This window comes from Callithrix jacchus, chromosome 10 (genome assembly GCF_049354715.1).
Source record: "Callithrix jacchus isolate 240 chromosome 10, calJac240_pri, whole genome shotgun sequence".
Lineage (NCBI taxonomy): Eukaryota > Metazoa > Chordata > Mammalia > Primates > Cebidae > Callithrix > Callithrix jacchus.
Window position 1 is genome coordinate 96320366 of NC_133511.1, and position 21639 is coordinate 96342004.

The window sequence follows — 21639 nt, forward strand, 5'->3', positions numbered from 1 at the left end:
CTATGCTGGTCAGCAAGAATGATCCACCCATCAGGTTGCCCTCTGAACCTATAAGCTTCTCAGGGTATCTGTCCAACCCCACACAATGATTAAACGATCAGAGAGGGTCTTGAAGTGAAAAAATGGGAATGGAACCCACACCATCCCAGTCTGTACTTAAAGCACTCTAGTCACCAGAGACATCTTAGAAAATTGCAAGGCAGACACTTCAAGGTAAAGGCACCTGAGGCCTGAGATCTGGTCAGGGGACCCACTTGCCTAGTCTATGTGTTTACCTAGGAAATTGTGGAATGTTCTTCAACCATCTCTATGCAGAACAGGTCCAAAGAGATTAGCAATTATAAGGAAGTGAGTGATAGCTTTTCAAAAACTTCAGAAATATTTCCCCAAACAGCTCCATAGATAGTCTATAGTGAGTCACATTTTAGTTCTGTGTCAATCAAAGATTTTAGAAGACAAATGAGAAATAAGAACAAGAAACTGAAAAACAAAGAACACCCCAGAGGTCCCACATGAAAAGGACAAGAGCAGTTAGATAGAGAAAATAAATAATGATGTATGAGAGCCCTGAGGTGTGGGAAAGGAATGAATATTAATAGGAAGTCTACAAATGTAATGAAATAACAAGGATGCTTTATCTAAAGTCTGCCTTGGGAAACACCATCCAACACATTTTCACCACCTACATTTCTGTTGCTGGGTGCCAGGGATCCCACGAACTGAGACAGTTTCTATCCTTGAGGAGTCCCAGTTTGGTGAGCAGGATGGGCCAATGGAAAAGGTGCCAGTGACACAAGTGATCAGGGTAATCATGGGTTTTGTAGAAAGTACTGCAGAGAACCAACCATAGCGCCACTGGTTCTTCCTGAGGGGTTTGAAGAGTCAGCAAAGAGGACATGGCAAGTTGGTTTTCCAGGACTCAATAGAATCTGGCCCATAGGACACATTCAGATATTTACTCAATGAGTGAATAAGCTAACCTGGAATCCAGTAGTCCCCTTTATCACAGTTTTGCTTTCCTCAGTTTCAGAAATCAGACATCAACCACAGTCTGAAAATACTAAAGGTAAAACTTCTGTTGAAAGACAGAAAGAAAAAGAGGGAGAGACCATATTCACATAACCTTTATTACAGCATATTGTTATAATTATTCTATTTTATTATTAGTTATTGCTGTTGTCTTTCCGTGGACAATTTATAAATTAAACTTTATCACTTGTGTATATATAAGAGAAAACAAAGTGTGTGTGTGTCTATATGTGTGTGTGTGTGTGTGTATATATATGGTTTGATATTATCTATGGTTTCAGGCATCCACTAGAGGTCTTGAAATGTATAAGAAGGGAGTCTGCATATTTAAAATCTAGCTGATGAATTCTAACTTCTCAATTCCACACATATCGATATTCAAAATTACTGAATTCTTAAATCTTTAAAGTGAGAGAACATATGTAAACACACAAATTCCCTTACTTCTAAGTAGATTAAGAGACAATTTGCATGATATAATTTGCAAGACATCATAAAATCCCCCTACTCAAAATTACTTCTCAAAATTAAGTACTGAAATTCCATCATTGCCAATCAATTTCTTTATCCTTAAATAATAATTCTTTTCTGGCCAAGACCACTGCAAGATTTACAAAACAAAGAGTTGATATGTTATAGTCTGTGGTAGAATAATGGTCCCTCTAAAGATGCTTACACCCTAATTTCTAAAAAGGAACATTACTTTAGAGGCAAAATTAAACTTTGTGAGTAGTTAAGGATTTTGAAATAGGTAGATTATCCTAGATTATCTCTGTGGAGGCCCTAAACCTAATCATAAGTATCCTTATAAGAGAGAGGCAGAAGGAATTTTGGTACTACAAAAGAGGAGAAGGCAATGTGACCACAAAAGCAAAGATTAAAATGATGAGGCCTCAAACCAAGGGATGCTGGCAGCCACCAAAAGCTGAGAGGCAAGAAATATATTGTTCTCTAGAAGCTCCAGAGGTAGTATGGCCCCACTGATACTTGATTTTGGTTCAATGATACTGATTTTTAAATTTCTGGCGTCTAGAATTATGAAGATAAATTTGTTTTAAGTTACCAAGTTTGTGGCAGTTTGTTACACAGGAGCCAGAGGAAACGAATACATAATTTCAAAATAAGTTATAAATACCAACAGTAATTGTTTCTTTGCTTTGAGGTAAGTTTAGAGTATAGAAATAGAGGAAATTTTATAATTTATAATTGCATATTCCTCTTTAGCTAGACTTTTATTACTACAGATTTTTTGGAAGTCATTTCATTCATTTCCTTTTATTTAAAAAAAGTTGTAAAATTATAATCAAACAACATTTTAAATTTTTATGTCCTGACTTTCTTTAAAACTGATAATATTTGCATTATGTTTTGCATAATTGTCATTTTTAGTAACTGCATAAAAGTTCATAGGAGACGAACTTGATTACTTGATTAGGTATCTGGTACCTCCTTCACAAAGAAGAACCAAAATAGTAGGCTTCCAATAGGCTTCACGCTTCCAATAGATCATCTAAGACAGAACACTGGAGATCTTGGTCCAAGATGGCTGATCACTAGCAGCTCAGGATTGTAGCTCCCAGTGAAAGCACAGAGAATGAGAAGATGCCACATTTTCAGACAAATTTCTGTTGCTCACAGACCAGGAGATTCCCAGCGGAGGAGCCCCACAGGTTGCCAGTGTGACTCTTGTAGCCAGCGTGGTGGTTTTGCCAGCACCTCAGCACGTCGGTTCTTGGTGCAGAGTAAATGGGATTGGGTCCCCTTTTGGTCGACGTCTGGAGCTCCGGGAAGGCAGAGTTGTCTATTCAGCTGATTGAAGCATGGACTCAAGAAGGAAGCCAGACCAGAGATTTCAGGGAAGAAAAATACCATCAATCTTAATGCCGCTGTTTTAGCCAGTGCAGTGGGTTGCTCAGATTCCGGCACTGGGAATTAACAAGTTGGACGTCTGCTCAGAGACCTAATTAGAAAGTCGGTAACTGCAAAGATGACAGATGGATAAATTTATAAGAAACCAGCCTAAAAAGGCTGAGAATACTCAAAATCAGAATGCCTCTCCCTCTACAGGGGATCACAGTTCCTCATCAGCAATGGAACAAGGCCTGATGGAGAATGAGTGCATTCCATTAACAGAAGTAGGCTTCAGAAGATGGATGATAAGAAACTTCTGTGAGTTAAAAGAACATGTTCTAACCCAATGCAAAGAAACTAAGAACTTTGAAAAAAGGTATGATGAAATCCTAACGAAAATAGACAATTTAGAGAGGAATATAAGTGAATTAATGGAACTGAAGAATTCTATACAAGAACTCCGAGAAGTATGCACAGGTTTTAACAGTCGAATTGATCAAGCAGAATAAAGGATATCAGAGGTTGAAGACCAACTTAATGAAATGAAATGAGAAGACAAGATTACAGAAGAAAGAGTAAAAAGGAATCAGCTAAGTCTCCAAGAAATATGGGATTATGTGAAAAAACCTAATTTACGTTTGATAGGTGTACCTGAATGTTATGAAGAGAATGAATCCTAGCTGGAAAATATTCTTGGTTTTCCTAACCTAGTAAGGCAAGACAATATTCAACTCCAGGTAATACAGAGAACACCACAAAGATATTCATCAAGTAGAGCAACTACAAGACACATAATTGTTAGATTCACCAGGGTTGAAATAAAGGAGAAAATTCTAAGGCCAGCTAGAGAGAAGGGTCAGGATACCCATAAAGGGAAGCCTATCAGACTCACAGCAGATCTCTCAGCAGAAACCCTACAAACTAGAAGAGAGTGGGGGTCAAGATTCAATATCCTCAAAGAAAAGAATTTTCAACCCAGAATCTCATATCCAGCCAAACTGAGCTTTATAAATGAAGGAAAAATAAAATTTTTCATGAACAAGCAAGCACTCAGAGATTTCACCACCACCAGGCCTGCTCTACAAGAGCTTCTGAAAGAAGCACTATACACAGAATGGAACAACCAGTATCAGTCATCCCAAAAATTTACTAAAAGGTAAAGAGTATCTCCATAATGAAGAATCTATATCAACTAATGGGCAAAATAGCCAGCTAGCATTAAAAGACAATATTAAACTCACAAATATCAATATTAATCCTAAATTTAAATGGATTAAATGCCCCAATCAAAGACACAGACAGGCAAATTGAATAAAAAGTCAAAACCCATAGGTATGCTGTATCCGGATCCATCTCTTAAGCAAGGACACACAAAGACTTAAAACAAAGCTTTGGTGGAAGACTTATCAATCAAATGGAGAGCAGAAAAAAAACAAAAAACAAACAAACAAACAAAACAGGAGTTGTAACTGTCGTCTCTGACAAAATAGACATTAATAGTAGCAAAGACTAAAAGAAACAAAGAAGGATGTTATATAATGGTAAAAGGATCAATACAACAATAGGAGTCAATGATCATAAATATATATGCACCCAATATAGGAACACCCAGATACATAAGACAAGTTCTCAATGACTTATAAAGAGACTTAGACTCTGGCACAATAATAGCGGGAGACTTTGACACCACATTGTTAATATTCAATGGATCAACGAGATAGAAAATTAACAGGGACATTTATGATTTGATCTCAGACCTGCAACAAGTAAATTCAGTGAATATTTATAGAATTCTGCACCCCAGGTCCAAAGAACATTCATTTTTCTCAGTATCACATTACACCTATTTTGAAAGTGACCACATAATTGGAAGTAAATCACTCTTCAGCATTTGCATAGTATTTCACAGACTTAAATGAAATATTGGTTGGCTGTTTGTTTGTTATTTTTTCCCCTTATTCCATCCTGTCTCTGCTGATAAGTACAATTACTGGCATAAAAGAGGTTTTTAATACCTATTTTTAGATTGCATTCCAACCTGGGCAATAGAGCAAGATTCTTGTTCTCTCTCCCCCTTTCTCTTTCTCTTTTATTCTTTTTTTAACAAATGTGATCTTTGAGACTTTGTGCTATATGTAAACATCTACTTTGTCTTTTGCCATATTTGGTGTACATTTCTAATTTATTAAAGAGGAACCATCAAGAGAGAATAGGCAGAACTCCAGAGTCCTACTTTGTTATTGTGTACAGATTTCATTAGTTTTTGAGATCCTCACCCATATTTACTAAAGAAGAGTACTTATTCAGCACTCTTAAACTCCTTTTTATTAGTTCCTAGAGGCTGAGATGGAGAGATTATTTAAATAGAGGAAGATGGTTTTCATGGGTAGTGGGATTTGTTTTCTTTTCAGACTAAGCTAAGCACCTTTAGATTAAAAAAAGAGCTAGCCAAGTGTTATTCCCTGTGAGTTGGTGATTCCTAGGGGTTCTACCAATTCCTAGGGGTTCCACGCCCAGCATATATGCTGCTAAAGGAGCTGCTAAATTAAGTGGTCGAGATGAAATAGTAAATGCTGATTATCTTCTCCCTCTACTGTAGTCCTTTGCTTGCTAGGTTCAAAGATAAAGTTGATCATGCTTTGAAAAGTATTCTAGGTTGTCACTTACAATAACCAAACATTTAAAAAATAGAATGCAACTTAGAGATTGTGTCATCCAATTCTCTCTCCCAGAAGCCCAGACACAAAGCGATTTACTTATGGTGTATCATAGCATACTAATAATGTAATAGAAACTGGAACATTGTGTCTCTTGTGAGCTGTAGAAGTATTTACCATATATTGCTAATCTTTCATCTCTTAAATATTTGACTTTTAAAGATTTTTCTGAAGGCATATTCAAATAAAACAAAATTTTGGAAGTGTGAAACCAGAAAAAACTATACGTACACATACATACATGTTTACATATGCATACACACACATCTTTTTTTTTTAACAACAACAACAAAAAAGACAGAACACTGGAATTCAACAGAGAAGTGACAGAAAACACCAAAAGCAAGGAAAGAGGGAAAAGAGGCAGACCATTCAACCAGGATAGACTGGGAGTCTGGAGAGGATCGCTAATGTGGGGAAATGGTAAGTAAGAAATCCCTAGCAATCTCCATTTCCACCATGGACTCCTGTGGTTGTAGACATGGGAAAGCCCCTCAAGCCTCACAGGTCCTGAAACTAACATAGTGAGATTCCTGGAGGGCATAAAACAGCAGAGAGAGAACTCAGAGAGAGAGCTCATGCTGGTCCCCAAGACCTAAGCAGCTACAGCATGGCACCATTTTGAGAGCCTAGTTCCCACCAGACTACATCCTGCCCTGGAGCCCAATGACCCCTATATCTACAAATCCATGGAGCCCCATTGACATCTCCCACTTACAGCTACCACTGCGGGTTTCTCCGGCCTCCAGGGCTGAAGTGCAAGCTGTCAGCTGTGACCCCACTGCTTTCACCAGAAAACTTTATACATGTTCAAGCACCCCAAGTACAGACTCTGCCACTGCTGCTGGCAGCTGCCACCAGGCCAAAGCGTGAGCCTTTGGTAGTGACTCCACCTCCAGCTAAAGAACTGCCACACATATGCAGTGCCCTAAGGACAAGCTACTCCACATGCACCCACCAACTGGGGCTAAAGTGTACAAACCCAGCTGCCTGACGATGGTTTCTGCTAATGACAGCAAACTTGCCCTCCCTAATAACAGGGCCACACACAGCCACTGATCTGTGTTTGGGCACAGATCCAAACCCTATCAGCCACATAGTGTTTGATCATTTTCTTTTAATCCATTTGGCTGGTCTATATCTTTTAAATTAATGTGTTTACATTCAAGGTTATGTTTTGATGTGAGAACTTATAATGTATTATTATTTGGTTCAGATACATGAACCAAATACTATTAGACATAAAGGGAGAGATAAACTGTAATACAGTAACAGTTGGATACATCAACATCCCACTCTCAACATAGACAGATCATGTAGACAGAAAATTAACAAAGAAACATTGGATTTAACTGCATGTTAGACCAAATGGACTAAACAGACTTTTACAGGACACTTCATACAGTAGCTCCAGAATATACATATTTTTCTCATCAGGACAAGGAACATTCTCCAGGATAGGCCATTTGTTAGGACACAAAACAAGCCCCAACACATTTTAAAAAACCTGAAGTCATATCAAGTCTCTTCTCAGACCAAAAAGAAAACTAGAAGATAATAACAAAAGGAATGTTAGAAACTACAAATACACAGAAATTAAACAATCTCCTGAATGGATAAAGGAAGAAATGAAGGAGAAATTAAAATAAAACTCTTGAAATAAATGCAGACCAAAACGCAACACACCAAGGCCTGTCAAATACAGCAAAAGCAGTGCAAAGAGGAAAGTTTATGGCAATAAACAGCTACAACAAAAAAGTAGAAAGATTTCAAACAATCTAACAAAGTACCTCAAGAAACTACAAAACAAGGAAAAAAAATCCCAAAAGCAGAAGGAAAGAAATAAATATCAGAGCAGAAATAAATGAAAATAGAGTCTTAAAAGATAATACAAAAGATCAACAAAAAAGTTGGCTTTTCAAAATGATAAGCAAAATCAATAAACCGTTAGCTAGAATAATCAAGAAAAAGAGAAGACCCAAATAAACTCAGAAATGAAAATGGAGACATTACAACTGATACCACAGAAAACAAAAGCTCATCAGAGACTATTTTTAATTACTATACATTAGCAAACAGGAAAACCTAGAGGAAATGGGTAAATTCCTGGACACATACAACCTACCAAGATTGAAATAGAAATAAACAGAAAATCTGAACAAATCAATAATGAGTAATGAGATTCAATCAGTAACAAAAAGTCTTCTGCAAAGAAAAGCCCAGGACCTGATGGCTTCATTGCCAAATTTCACCAAACTTACAAAGAAAAATTTACCAGCTATCCTCAAACTACTCTAAACAATTCAAAAAAAATTTAAGACTATGGAATTCTCTCTAGCTCATTCTATAAGGCCAGCATTACCTTAATACCAAAACCAGACAAAGATACAACAACAAAAAGAACACTACAAGCCAATATCCTTGATGAATTTAGTTGTAAAAATTTTCAACAAAATACTAGCAAACTGAAATCCAACAGTACATTAAAAAGATAACACACCACAATCAAGTGGGATTTATCTCAGGGATGCAAAGATGATTCAACATATACAAATCAATAAATTTAATAAAAACATATCAAGAGAATGTGACACACAAACTGTAAAATCATCTCAATAGACATAGAAAAAGTATTTGATAAAATTTAACATTTCTTCATGATAAAAACTGTCAACAAATTAGGCATTGAGAAGACATACCTAACATAATAAATGCAATATATGACAAACCCACAGCTAACATACTGAATGGGAAAAAGCTGAAAACATTTCCTCTAAGAACTGGAGCAAGACAAGAATACGCAATCCTATTCAACATGGCACTGGGAGTCCTAGCCAGAGCAATCAGGCAAGAGAAAAAAACAAAAAGGCATCCAAATTGGAAAAGAGGATGTCAAACTGTCCTTCTTGGCAGGATAATATCATCTTATAGCTATATATATTTTTAAAAACTTTAAAATTCCACAAAAAAACCTCTTAGATATGATAAATAGGTAAATTTACAGGACACAAAATCAACATACAATAATTAGTAGCATTTCTAGATACCAAAAATGAACTGAGAGAGAAATCAATGTTCATTTACAATAGTTATAAAGTAATAAAATAAAATACCTAGGAATAGATTTAACCAAAGTGAAAGACTTCTGCAAGGAAAACTACAATACACTGATGAAGAAAATGAAGGAGACACAAATGGAAAGACATTCCATGATGAGGGATCAGAAGAACTAATATTATTAAAATTACCATACTGCCGAAAGCAATCTACAGATGCGATACAATTCCTACCCAAATGCCAATGTCATTTTTTACAGAAATAGAAAAAAATTTTTAAATTCACATGGAAACAAAAAACTCCAAATAACCAAAGCAATCCTAAGCAAAAAGAGCAAAGTGGAGGTATCATATTACCTGACTTCAAAATACATTACAAGGCCACAGTGACAAAAATAACATGGAATTGGTATAAAAACAGACAAATGAACCAATAAAGCAGAATAGAGAACCTAAAAATAAATCCACATATTTAAAGCCAATGGATTTTTGACAAAGATACTAAGAACATAGATTGGGGAAAAGACACCCTCTTCAAGAATCAGTTTTGGGAAAATTGGATCTCTATATGAAGAATGAAATTAGATACCTATCTCTCACCACATACAAAACTCAACTCAAGATGAAATGAAAACTTAAACCTAAGGCCCGAAACTATAAAACTAGAAGAAAATGGGGTAAACACTTCAAAACTTTGTTCTAGGCATGGATATTATGACTAACACACCAAAAGCATGGCAGCAAAACCTAAAATAGATAAATGGGACTATATTAAACTAAAAAGCTTCTCCACAGCGAAGTAAACAATCAACAAAGTGAAAAGATCATCTGTTGAATGGGAGAAAATATTTGTAAACTATTTGTCTGACAAGGGGCTAATATTCAGAATATACAAGGAATTTAGACAATTCAACAGTAAAAAGACAAATAATTCCATTAAAAAGTGAGCAAAGAATGTGGATAGACTTAAAAAAATGCACATACAGATGGCCAACAGGCATTTGAAAAAAATGCTCAACATCACTAATCATCAGAGAAATGCAAATCAAAACCACAATGAGATATCCTCTCACCCCAGTTAGAATGGCTATTATTAAAAAGACAAAAAATAACAGATGCTGGCAAGGATGCGGAGAAAAGAAGCTCTTATACACTGTTGGTGGGAATGTAAATTAGTACAGCCATTAGGGAAAACATAAGGAGATGACTCAAAAAAAACTAAAAATAGAACTACAATACAATCTAGCCATCCCATTACTGGGCATTTATCCAAAGGAAAAGAAATCAGTGTATCAAAAGGATACCTACACTCCTGTCTTTATTGCAGCATTATTCATAGTAGCAAGCTATGGAATCGACCTAAGCTTCCATCAGTGGGCAAATCAATAAAGAAAATGTGGTGTATATATAAAATGGAATATTACTTAGCCATAAAAAATAAAATTATCTCATTTGCAGCAACATAGATGGAACTAGAGGTCATTATGATAAGTGGAATAAGCCAAGCAGAGAGAGATGAATATTGCACATTTTCATTTATACATGAGAGCTTCATGAAGGTAGAGAGGAGAATGATACCAGAGACTGGAAATTTTGTGTGGTTGGGATTATGAGGAATGAACAGAGGTTGCTTAATGGATACAAACATATAGTTAGAAAGAATAAGTTCTAATGTTTGATAGATAGCAGAGTAGGGTAACCACAGTTAGAAAACTATATTGTATATTTGAAAATAGCTAGAAGAAAGAACTTGAAAAGTTTCCAACACATAGAAATGGTAAATACTCAATGGGATACCCCAAACACTTTGACTTGATCATTACACATTCAATGCTTGCAATAAAATATCACGTGTAGTTCATAAATATGTACAAATATTATATATCCATAAAAATTAGTGTACACAAAATACCATAGATTGCTTAACTAAATCCTTATTATTAAATATGTTTCTTCTAATTTTTAAAATTACAAAAAATATTGAATGAATATATTTTTTCATAAAGCATTCTCCTCTCTCAGTATGTAGGATTACTACCTTAGGCTAGACGTTTAGAAAGCAATTACCTTTCTAAGATTACCTTAGAAAGGTAATTGCTTTCTAAACGTCTAGCCTAAGGTGGTAACATCTAGCTAAATATCTAGCCTAAGGTAGTAATCCTACTTAGGATTGGTAGCTCATACCATTTCAGCACTTTGGGAGGCCAAGGTGGGCAGACTGCCTGAGTTCAGGTGTTTGAGACCAGCCTGGGCAATATAGTAAAACCCTGTCTCTACAAAAAATACAAAAACTAGCTAGGCATGGTGGTGTGCCTGTATTCCCAGCTACCCATGGGTGCTGAGGTGGGAGGATGACTTGAGCCTGTGAGGTCTGAAATGAGCCAAGATTTTGCCACTGCACTCCACTCTGGGTGACAGAGTGAGACCCCAAAAAACCAAATAGTAAGAAATGTAATTGCTAAGTTAAACAGTATAGACATTTAAATTATTGATGTATTTTGCCATATTGTTCTCCAAAGAAGTGGTACTAATTAGAATTCCTTTTTTGTAAAAGTCAGTAGGCCAACACCTACAGATTTGACCATAATGTTTTAAAATTACTGAACTCTGATTCAGGGAGTGATAAAAATAGAAAGAAGTTCTCACCTATTTTCACATGAATCTGAAGACTTAATGTGATCTCAGACCTGTCCGAATTAGGTACTTCTGTACACTGGATGCTTTTAACTCGCACCACTTATGTTTTAACCAACTGATTAATTTCTGTTTCCCTTACTACACTACAAGTTCTGTGAGGACAGAGATCCCGACCCTCTTGCACATGGTTATATCAGCAAAGACTAGCACAATGTCTGAAACATAATAAATACATAATAGATAAGAAGATCCTGGCCAGATATAGGTGTAGGGGAGGAAGGCAGCAAATCACACTGCCCTGTGTGTACCTATGCAACAATCTTGCATGTTCTTCACATGTACCCCCAAACCTAAAATACAATAAAAAAAGAAGATCCTGAATTAAAGTTTCTATTTTTTATTGATACATAATATTGGTACATATTTATAGGATACATGTGATATTTTGTTCCATGCCTAGAATGTGTAATGATCAAGTATGGCATTTAGGATATCCATTACCTCAAGTATTTATCATTTATATGTGTTGACAACATTTCAAGTCTTCTTTTTAGGTATTTTGAAAGATACAACACGTTCTTGCTAACTGTAGTCACCCTACAATGCTACAAAACGTTAGAACTTATTCCTTCCTTCCATCTAACTCTGCAAGTGTAGCCATTGACCAACTTTTCCTCATGCTCCCAATCCCCTCTCAATGCACACACACTTCTCAGCCTCTAGTATCTATATCATTATACTCCCTACCTCCATGAGATCAACATTTTTAGCTCCCATATATCAATAAAAATATGCACACAGGGAGGGGAGCATCACACACTGGGGTCTGTTGGGGGGGAACAGGGGAGGGACAGCAGGGGGTAGGGAGGTTGGGGAGGGATGATATGGGGAGAAATGCCAGATATAGGTGATGGGGGATGGAGGCAGCAAACCACATTGCCATGCATGTACCTGTGCAACAATCCTGCAGGTTTTGCACATGTACCCCAGAACCTAAAGTGCAATAAAAAATATATATGCATATATATATATATATAGAATATGCAACGTCTGTCTTTCTGTGCCTGGCTTATATATATATGTGCATGTAGAAACTTGGTTATACTTGTATTCTAAAAGTTAAAAAGGAATAATTTACTTTCAAATATAGAAACAGGAATTCTAATTTTAGAGCCTCCAAGCTCTCAACTACATAACTGTGCTCATTAACCTCTTACTCTCCTATTAACATAAGAAATTTGGAGAAGAAGGGACTTCAAGATGGCTAACTAGAAGCATCTGGGACTCACCTCCTCCACAAAGAAGAACCAAAATAGCAAGTAGTTCATCACACATTTAGTAGATCATCTAAGAGAGAATGTGAAATCCAACAAGAAATGTTTAAGTCGAGAAAGGAGCAGGAAGTAAGGCAGCCTTCTCTGCAAGTCACTGTGGTGGAACACCTATCTCTCAAGGGCCTAAATGTCAAATTATGGCATTATGGTTTCCAAATTAAATCATAATGAAATTATTAAAATCAGGTAGGTATTTATTAGTTGCATAAGTCTTGCACTTCTGAACTACCCTTTAAATACAGTGAAATACTGAGCCAGTGCATGCCAAGGGAATATCCAATGCATCTTATCTATGTTTCACTTCTCAATGTAGTGACCAAGGGTGGATAGGGAACACTTTCACTTACCAGCCTTCAGGTCTAGATGCTTCTTCTTTTGGATCTGAAAGGAATTGCGGGTTAATTTTTCACACTTACAATTTCTCAGTGAGGGAAATGAGGTCCAAGAAGACTAGTCCAGCAAGTTAAAGGAAACACTTATAATAAATTCAGATGCCTACAGCCATACAAACCACATGGGAAAATAGCCCATATTTACACATAAAGAGTCTTGAATGCCCAGAAAGTGACCTAGTTTGAAGAGTAATTTTAACAGTTCAAGTGCAACTCTGACAAAATTTTTCCAATAAATATTTGTTGAGGAAAACTGTTAAAATAAGTATGTGAGATGATCCTCTCTCTGTTCTTTCACAGTAAAATTGGAACATTTTCTCGGAGAGGCATGAAGCAATAGCAATTTCCCAAAGTTTCTGAGCCTCTAAAAAGGATCATTTATATTTTTGTTTAACACTGTACTTTATACAAAGAAAACTCTTAATAGATACACATAAAACCAATCCTATATTTGTCACAATAGATACACATAAAACCAATCCTATATTTGTCACAGCTTGATATTGTGGACATCATAATAATCAGTGTATAAGAAATGGTGTCTATTTCTATTAGGCTGTCATCTACTAAACTAGACCATAGGACTTTTTCCACTGTTTCAGTGCATAGAATAGCATCTGGCATAGAACTCACACTGAATAAATTTTGAAAAATGCAGAACAATACAAACTGCAGATCTATGTGGCCATGGCACCTTCCCTGGGCCTCCTGCTTCACTCAGTGAGCAAAGAGTCCATGCAACAAAGGGGGTGCCCAACCAACATTTGTGTGCCTTCTTTCACTTCTACACTTCTCTGAGGCCTCTGACTTCCTTAGCCAAACAGCTCCAAACTTGTTTTTAGAGACTGGAATAGAGTATACCATGCTACTGGTGTGCAGCTCCTAGTACTGAAAGGTAGACAAGAGATAGCTCTGTTAGGCACGGAAGGGCAAATATTGGACATGGGGCTGTGCCTACCTGTGAATTTATCACTACCCATTGTGGTGCTGGATAGAGTTGTGGCTGTGCAGAAATGGGAGTGGCCCATGGGCTTCCATTTGTGTTTTTTTTCTCAACCCTGCAAATTTTAAGAGAAATCTTATTTAAATAAACAGATTGATCAATAAATGAATAAAAATAATGCCTTTTACATAACAAATAAAATCAACAAAATATACCAGTAAAATAGAAATTAAAAGGTTTTCCCAAAGATTCTGATAATGGTAAACTCTGTAAAATTGGATAAGCACCTCTTCTAGATCTATGATTTGACCCAGAAACCCCACTACTGTGGATCTGCCCAAAGGAAGAGAAATCACTGTATCAAAAAGAAACCTGCACTCATATGTTTATCACAGCATTGTTCACAATAGCAAAGTCATTAAATTAACTTAAATGTCAACATGATTGGATTAAAAAATGTGGCATATATACACCATGAACACAACACAGCCATAAAAAAAATAAAATGATGCCATTTTCAGCAACATGGATGGAGCTGGAGGTCATTAACCTAAGTGAAATAACTAAGAAACAGAAAATACCACATGTTCTCACTTATAGGTGGGAGCTAAACAATGGGTACCATGGACACACAGAGGGAAAGAATAGACTCGGAAAGCGGGGAGGGTGGAAAGAGACTGAGGGTTGAAAGATTACCTGTTGGGTACAATGTTCACCATGTGGGTGATGGGCACACTAGAAGCCCAAACTTCACCTCCAGGCAATGGATTCATTTAACAAACCTGCACATGTACCCCATGAATGAAAATAAAAGAAGAATACCTACTTCGCAGAACTGCTATAAAGATTAAACAAATTATTATTTGTAAAGGAATAGAATGGTATCTGACTCACAGTCAGCACTCTGGAAGGGACAACTTCCAGAGTTAAATGTGATATTATTGTTAAATAACATAAATGGTGTGTGATTATTCTTATTATATACCAATTTATATTTAATCTCAAAAGCAGGCATGGTTTCTGAGTGTTAGTCAATTTAAATTTTAAGGGCTATTCACCAAACTAACTGCAAAGCCAGTAGATTTCAACCATCTCAAAATATTTCTAGTACATTGCTACTGTTGGTTACTGTAATATTAATTTAGTATAAGTTTAGTAAGTCAGCAGGTGGAAAGGCTGTGTTTTAACTTTGTCTTCCCTAGCTAATAAAGATCTGTTCAACATTTCAATCGTTTAACATCTATGCTAAAGTTATAGAATAATAAGAAAGATCCTAATTTCCATCTAGGCTGGACTGCTTCATGGATATCACATGCTGGGAACACCAAAGCGGCTGGGGCATACAAGCCAAGGAGAGCCACCAGAAACAAAGATAAATGGATTGGATATGCTGTAAAAATAATCATACTACTGCAAGCAAATGCCTTTCTACCATCTTTTAGAGTGAAAATGTAATTGCTTATACCTATTTTTATTTAATTACATTTTAGGATTTTATTTTTTTCTTGAGATAGCGAATCAAAATTTTTAATTTCAAATGGACATAAATTACATGTCTAAAAACTCATGCATGTTAAAGGTGAACTAGAGGCAGAGCAAAGAATTTTTATTTTTCAGATTTTACAAATAGTTTCTGATTATCGCCCTCAAAGTCAGTATTGCTGTTGTTTTTCCTAAAGCATCTTTTGAGAAGACGCTTCTCCATAATGTCTTCTGAAGTGAGTTAAAGTTATAAGCTACTGAAAAAAACTTTCAAATTTTACATTACAACATCAAAGGATCCGTGACTATATTATCAACAGTGTCAGCAGCACAGTGAAATTAAGTTAGTATACAATATCTACCAAAACTTTCATAACATTGTTTTCTTTTTCACACAAGTCTGATTGATTTGAAAGATAAGCATTTGTTTGAAAATTAATAGCAACAGTCTTTTGTTTTATTTTATGCAGCTTTAAAGACCAAAGAAGCCTTAGGAATTAATTGCAGGCTTCTAATAAACACAATGATGTAATGACGTATTTAACATTACTGTGTTTTGTTTGATTCCAAATAAATTGCAGATTTTTTTCTGGTGTGATACTAAAACAATTACCATTTGCAAAAAGGATAATTAATCTGCAATTTTTTCACATTAGATCATATATCTCTAAAGAGTGCCCACAGATTTGATAGTCTTCAGCTGCTGTGTATTTATTTTTCATTTTTTTCTACTGATGTACCACCCCATCAGTGCTGACATTTAAATGAGTGAGTATTCAACACAAATGTGATCATTTGTACAGCATCCAATGCGGCCCCATACTGAGATGATTGCTTCTGGGAGCCATCCACGGGTTCTCAAATAGGGGGGAAAAGCCAGGCAAAATTTTATCAATTTACATTTTTCTGTGATTAATTTTTATGCAAATAAGGGCCCGACCATGCTCCCATCTCACCTGAATCATCCGGATCATCAAAGACAAATTGAGCATCACTTATTTAAAAAATAGGCTTTAAACTACTCTACAGCTGTGTTGGAAAATGCTAAGAGCGGGGCATGAACTTCTCTAATATAACAGGAATAGATAAGAAAATGTCTTTTATGTACATTTTGTACACAATGCCATAAACATGGAACTTAACAAAATCCAAAGGAAAATAAGCCTTTGCTTTAAATATTGTTTGGTCCTTGTAAATATTCAACGATGGGAATAGCAGTGTATGAAGCAACATTTCCCCAGTGAACACATAATCAGAAGTGTTTCCCACTAAGCAAAATATACTGACATGTCTTTGCCTACTTTTTATTGCTTCTGGAATAAAGTGCCTAATAAACAGAATTATACAGAGAAAACCAAAAATCTTTGTGGTTGGGGGTTTATATTGTCAATATTATGTTGCAAAAAGTGACATAGCCCTTTTAAGCCCATGTAGTATAATTCTAAATTCATATAACTTATACAAAAGTAATAGAACTATTTGGTTCACATTTGAGATCTATTAAAATTACATAAATCTATTAGATTTTTTCAAATAACAACATTCAGATTTATGAAATACAAATAAGAGTGTTTTCCATGACATTAGAATCAAGTTAACAGTGAAATTTATATTTTTTAAAATTGTCATAGCTTACAAATGCCACCTCAGCAGTGACTAAGTTCAATTTGCTATTTTTAAGGAAAAGTTATATTTTCTCACATTATATATTTTTAAATGTGCTTAGAGTTTTGTGTACATTACTCAGTTATCACAATCTTCCCAGATGTCTCTCTCCCTCTCTCATGAAAATAATCACCAGAGCAGAAATAAATTGTTGACAATTCTCTGAGAATGGAAACAGACCACAGGGGGTAAAAATCTGGTTATCTAAATGGGCAATATAATCGAAGGTTCAGCTAAGCTAAGGGAATTTCAACATAAACAATGTTCTTATTTCCAAGAGCAAGTTCTCCTTTATATACAATAGTGGAGGAATTCCAGTTCTTTCCTTACTGCTGTGAGAAAAGTGCTGGACAGGAACAAGATTAGAATCTTAAAAGCTGTCCTGGGGAGCAAAATTACTGTGCATCATACAGGTGAGGAGGTAAAAAGAGCAAAAATATATGGAGTTTATTCCATGGTTTTTAGAGTTTATTTCATGAAGACAGAAATAAAGATATCTCAATCCACAGTGACAGTTACTCCATGTGAGATGGCTGTGTGTGTGTGCATACACACGTGTGCGTATGGGTATGTATGTATACGGAACTCTGTCACTGGGCCTCCTCTCTCCCTAACAAATATGCCATTCGACACTACATTTCACATACAAGAAATCTTGTCTCTATTGTCACTGCTTCACTTCAAAAACAACCTGGGGAAAATAGGTTTTTCTCTCACAAAAATTCACTAATTTTAGCATGGGCAGCTGATGAGAAATAGGAGAATAACTGGATTTCTGTAATTCTTGATGCAACACACTAGGTCTGTCTCATCGGATCTTAGGGAGAGTCAGTTAGACCAGCCAGCACAGAAGGTCATCTGCTGTGATTATATCAGAAGTAGAAGCAATTCCTATCGTTCATAACCTGGAGATTTCACAGCCTTAACCAAAATTGGGTGTAACGTGATGTTCTATCCCTAAGGATTTGCAAACTCTATCTGTGACTTTAAGCAGCAGCTGTTTAGTTGAAAGCAGGTCAGCTGGCAAGCACACAGCTGTTTTTTGAAAGTCCAGGATAGTTGCCAGTTTAATGTAAAAACCAGCCTGTCTCTCACAGAAGTAAATTGGCACCTCCCAAATGACAGGAGGAACTCTTTCCACATGCGCTGACTGAGTACATTTGGGGACAATTGGAGAACAGACGGGAGAAGGAGAAAACTTTGGGAATGGCACCCCACTAACTTAGGCAAGAAATAGTGTTTTTCCTAAAAGGATGGGGAGTCCAGGGCAGTTGGTGAGTTCACAGAGTCTCAAAGTCCATGCATCTAACCTTGGCCACAATCTTCTCCACAGAGATCAGATGATTCCTTCATTTGTGAACAATTTTTTCCCTGTGAATCACCCCAAAAAAGGAGACACTGACTCCTTAATTTAAATAAAAAGCAGAACTTTTGGATTCTGTTTCCCACACTTCAAGTCTTCAGCAGAGGAAACAAAATCACAACACTTCTTAGCAGTAATTGTGAATTTTAAAAGATTTTAAGGGAAGGAGCTTTAGAAGGAGAGTAAGAAATGAGAAAAGAAAACTTCAGCATGATTTGACTATACCATGTGTGAGCAGGTCCAGTAGAACACAATCATCTTGGTTTCTGAACTTTAAAATTAAAATGCCTGTAAATTTTAATCAAGCAAACAGAATGATTTTCTCTCCTTTTTATTATAGAATGAATGATAAATCATGTTAAAACACTGCAGTATGCTGAAGTATGTGGGTTTCTCTTTTTTGTACATTTATGGCATGCCTATTTATAAGTTTTTGAAAATTAAGATATAATTTACATAGAGTAAAATGTGCAAATCATAAATATATAGTCCACTGACATTTTTAAACATGTAGACATCTGTGTAAAAATATGACAGCAAACAGTAGATGGACTATTTTTATCACATCACTTTACCCTTACTAAAAGTACATGAAAAAAAAAATAAATGAGGTAATAAACTATATGAGGTGCAGTGAGGAAGGTGGGGCCCAAATAAATCAAGGAATTTGCCACAGGTGAAGAGACTTAGTTTCAAACACATTATCAACTGATTCTAAAGTCCACATCCTTCCCCCAAGCCACAGTACTTCTATCGAGAAAGGACCATGAGAACAAGATAATCAACATTTATGGAAATAAATTCCAAAACTAAATTATGCTGAATTATTTTTTAATTAATAGTAAGAACATTTGATGAGACGATATATTTTAACTGACATCCTGATACTCCCAACATTCAAAGAAATGCCATATTTTTCTTTGGGGAGGGAAATTAGTATTAGGTTCAGCAGTATCTAGCAGAAAACTTGCATAATGGTGGATTAAACATGATAGACATATATTTTTCTATAATGTATAAATCCAGAGATTGGCAGCCTAAGTTTTTTGTTATGACATTTATTTAGTCATTAAAAACCCAAACCATGTCTTTATCTACTATTCTTACATCTTTCCTTCCCTGTGGTTGTTTCATGGTCACAAATAATTGCTGCAGCTCCAGCCATCATGTTCACTCTCCAGACAGCAAGAAGGATAAAAGGCAGTGGTAAAAGATTTCCTCCCTAATACTTTTGTCAGTACCTTTTAAGTAGTTTACCCAAAGATTTTACATAATGACTTCCACTATTTTTTTTCTTTTGAGACCTACCTAGTCTCGCTCTGTCACCAGGCTGGAGTACAGTGGTGTAATCTTGGCTCACTATAACTTCCGCCTCCCAGGTTCAAGTGATTCTCCTGCCTCAGTCTCTCAAGTAGCTGGGACTACAGGCCCACGCCACCACATTAAGCTAATTTTTGTATTTTTAATAGAGACAGGGTTTTACCATGCTGGCCAGGATGGTCTCAATCACTTGATCCCGTGATTCCCCTGCCTCAACCTCCCAAAGTGCTGGGCTTACAGGCGTGAACCACTACACCCAGCCAATGACTTCCACTTTTTATATCAAAGCCCAATTATATCTGTACTGGAGACTGGGGTATTAAGTATTTTGGCTAGACCTCTTTCTACCCTTTAAAATTAAAGAAAAAGGAAGAATGAAAATTTGTAGACAATTAGTTTCTTTTCCAGAAAGAGAGAAAAAGCTTACAATTTAAGTACTTAGAATAATAAATTTAGGAAATCCTAAATATAATAAGGTAAACAGTTCTGCTCATGACCTGACCTCATTGCACTGAAAAATACCATCAAAAAGAATGGTATTCTTTCTGAAGTGACCTAGTGAAAATAACTTCTACTGTCTTAAAGAAAAATAAGAAACAGAAGCCAAAATGTAGAATGCAATTAGTTTTTGTTTGTTTGCTTGTTTTTGTTTTTGTTTTTTTTCTGTTGTTTTGAGATAGAGTCTTGCTATATTGCCCAGGCTGGAGTGCAGTTGCACAATCTAGGCTCACTGCTATGTCTGTCTCCAGGGTTCAGGCAATTCTCCTGCCTCAGCCTCCCAAGTAGCTGGGACTACAGGTATGCACCATCACATCTGGCTAATTTTTGTATTTTTAGTAGAGACGAGGTTTCATTATGTTGGCCAAGCTGGTCTCATACTCCTAACCTCAGGTGATCTGCCTGTCTCAGTCTCCCAAAGTGCTGGGATTACAGATGTGAGCCATGTGAGCCACCTCGCCCAGCCTATTTATTTGTGTCTAAGGGAGAAGAAAACCGCAAATGAAACTGGGCCATTTGATAATATTTCTTAATTGTCTACAATGCTAGAAACTGTTGTGGGCACTTGGGATACAGACATGAGCAAGACAAACATTTTTACTGTTATCATGGAGCTTATAGTTAACACACAAAGAAGATCTTAAAATAGCATCATGCAGAGAATTAAAATAAGTCAACATGATAGAGATGAACTGTGTGACTAATTTATATGGGGTCATCGGGAAAGACCTCCCTTAGGAGGCTACATTTAAGCTGAGATTTGAATGACAAGAAAAAAATGAGCCATACGAAGCTCACGTGAAGCATTTGGGGCCAGAGGAACAGCTGGTGCAAAGGCTCTAGATGAAGCTTGTCCAACCCTTGGCCAGTGAGCCACATGTGGCCTAGGATGCCTTTGAATGTGGCCCAACACAAATTTGTCAGTTTTCTTAAAAGATTGTAAGTTTTTTTGCAATTTTTTTTTTCCTCATCAGCTATCATTAGTGTCTGTGTATTTTATGTGTGGCTCAAGGCAATTCTTCTTCCAATTCAGGCCAGGGAAGCCAAAAGATTGGGTGCCTGCTCTAGATAGAAAAAAGCTTAGTATGTTCTAGAAGCAGAGAGAAAGCTGGGAGGCTGGAGCAGAATAGGGTGAGGGAAACAGTTATATACAGAAGATGAAGTCACAGAAGTGGGCAGGAGCCAGACTGTGGAGTGTTTTGCAAGCCAAGATAAGAAGTTCAGATTCTATTCTAAACATAATGGAGAGTCCTAAGCAGGAGAGTGAAATGATCTGATTTTCATTTAAAAATAATGACTCTGGATGCTAGTTGGAGAATAAACAGTAGGAGAGCAAAAGTAGCAGAAAGAGC

At 36.3% G+C, this 21639-nt stretch overlaps 1 protein-coding gene across 1 annotated transcript in view; it reads right to left on the bottom strand.

Annotated features, from left to right (window-relative positions):
* DCDC5 (doublecortin domain containing 5) overlaps positions 1-21639 on the bottom strand; it is a 269733-nt gene that overhangs the window by 96991 nt on the left and 151103 nt on the right. The window contains 1 exon segment of the mRNA XM_054241486.2: positions 13975-14074. The gene's annotated coding sequence lies outside the window, so the exon portion shown is untranslated.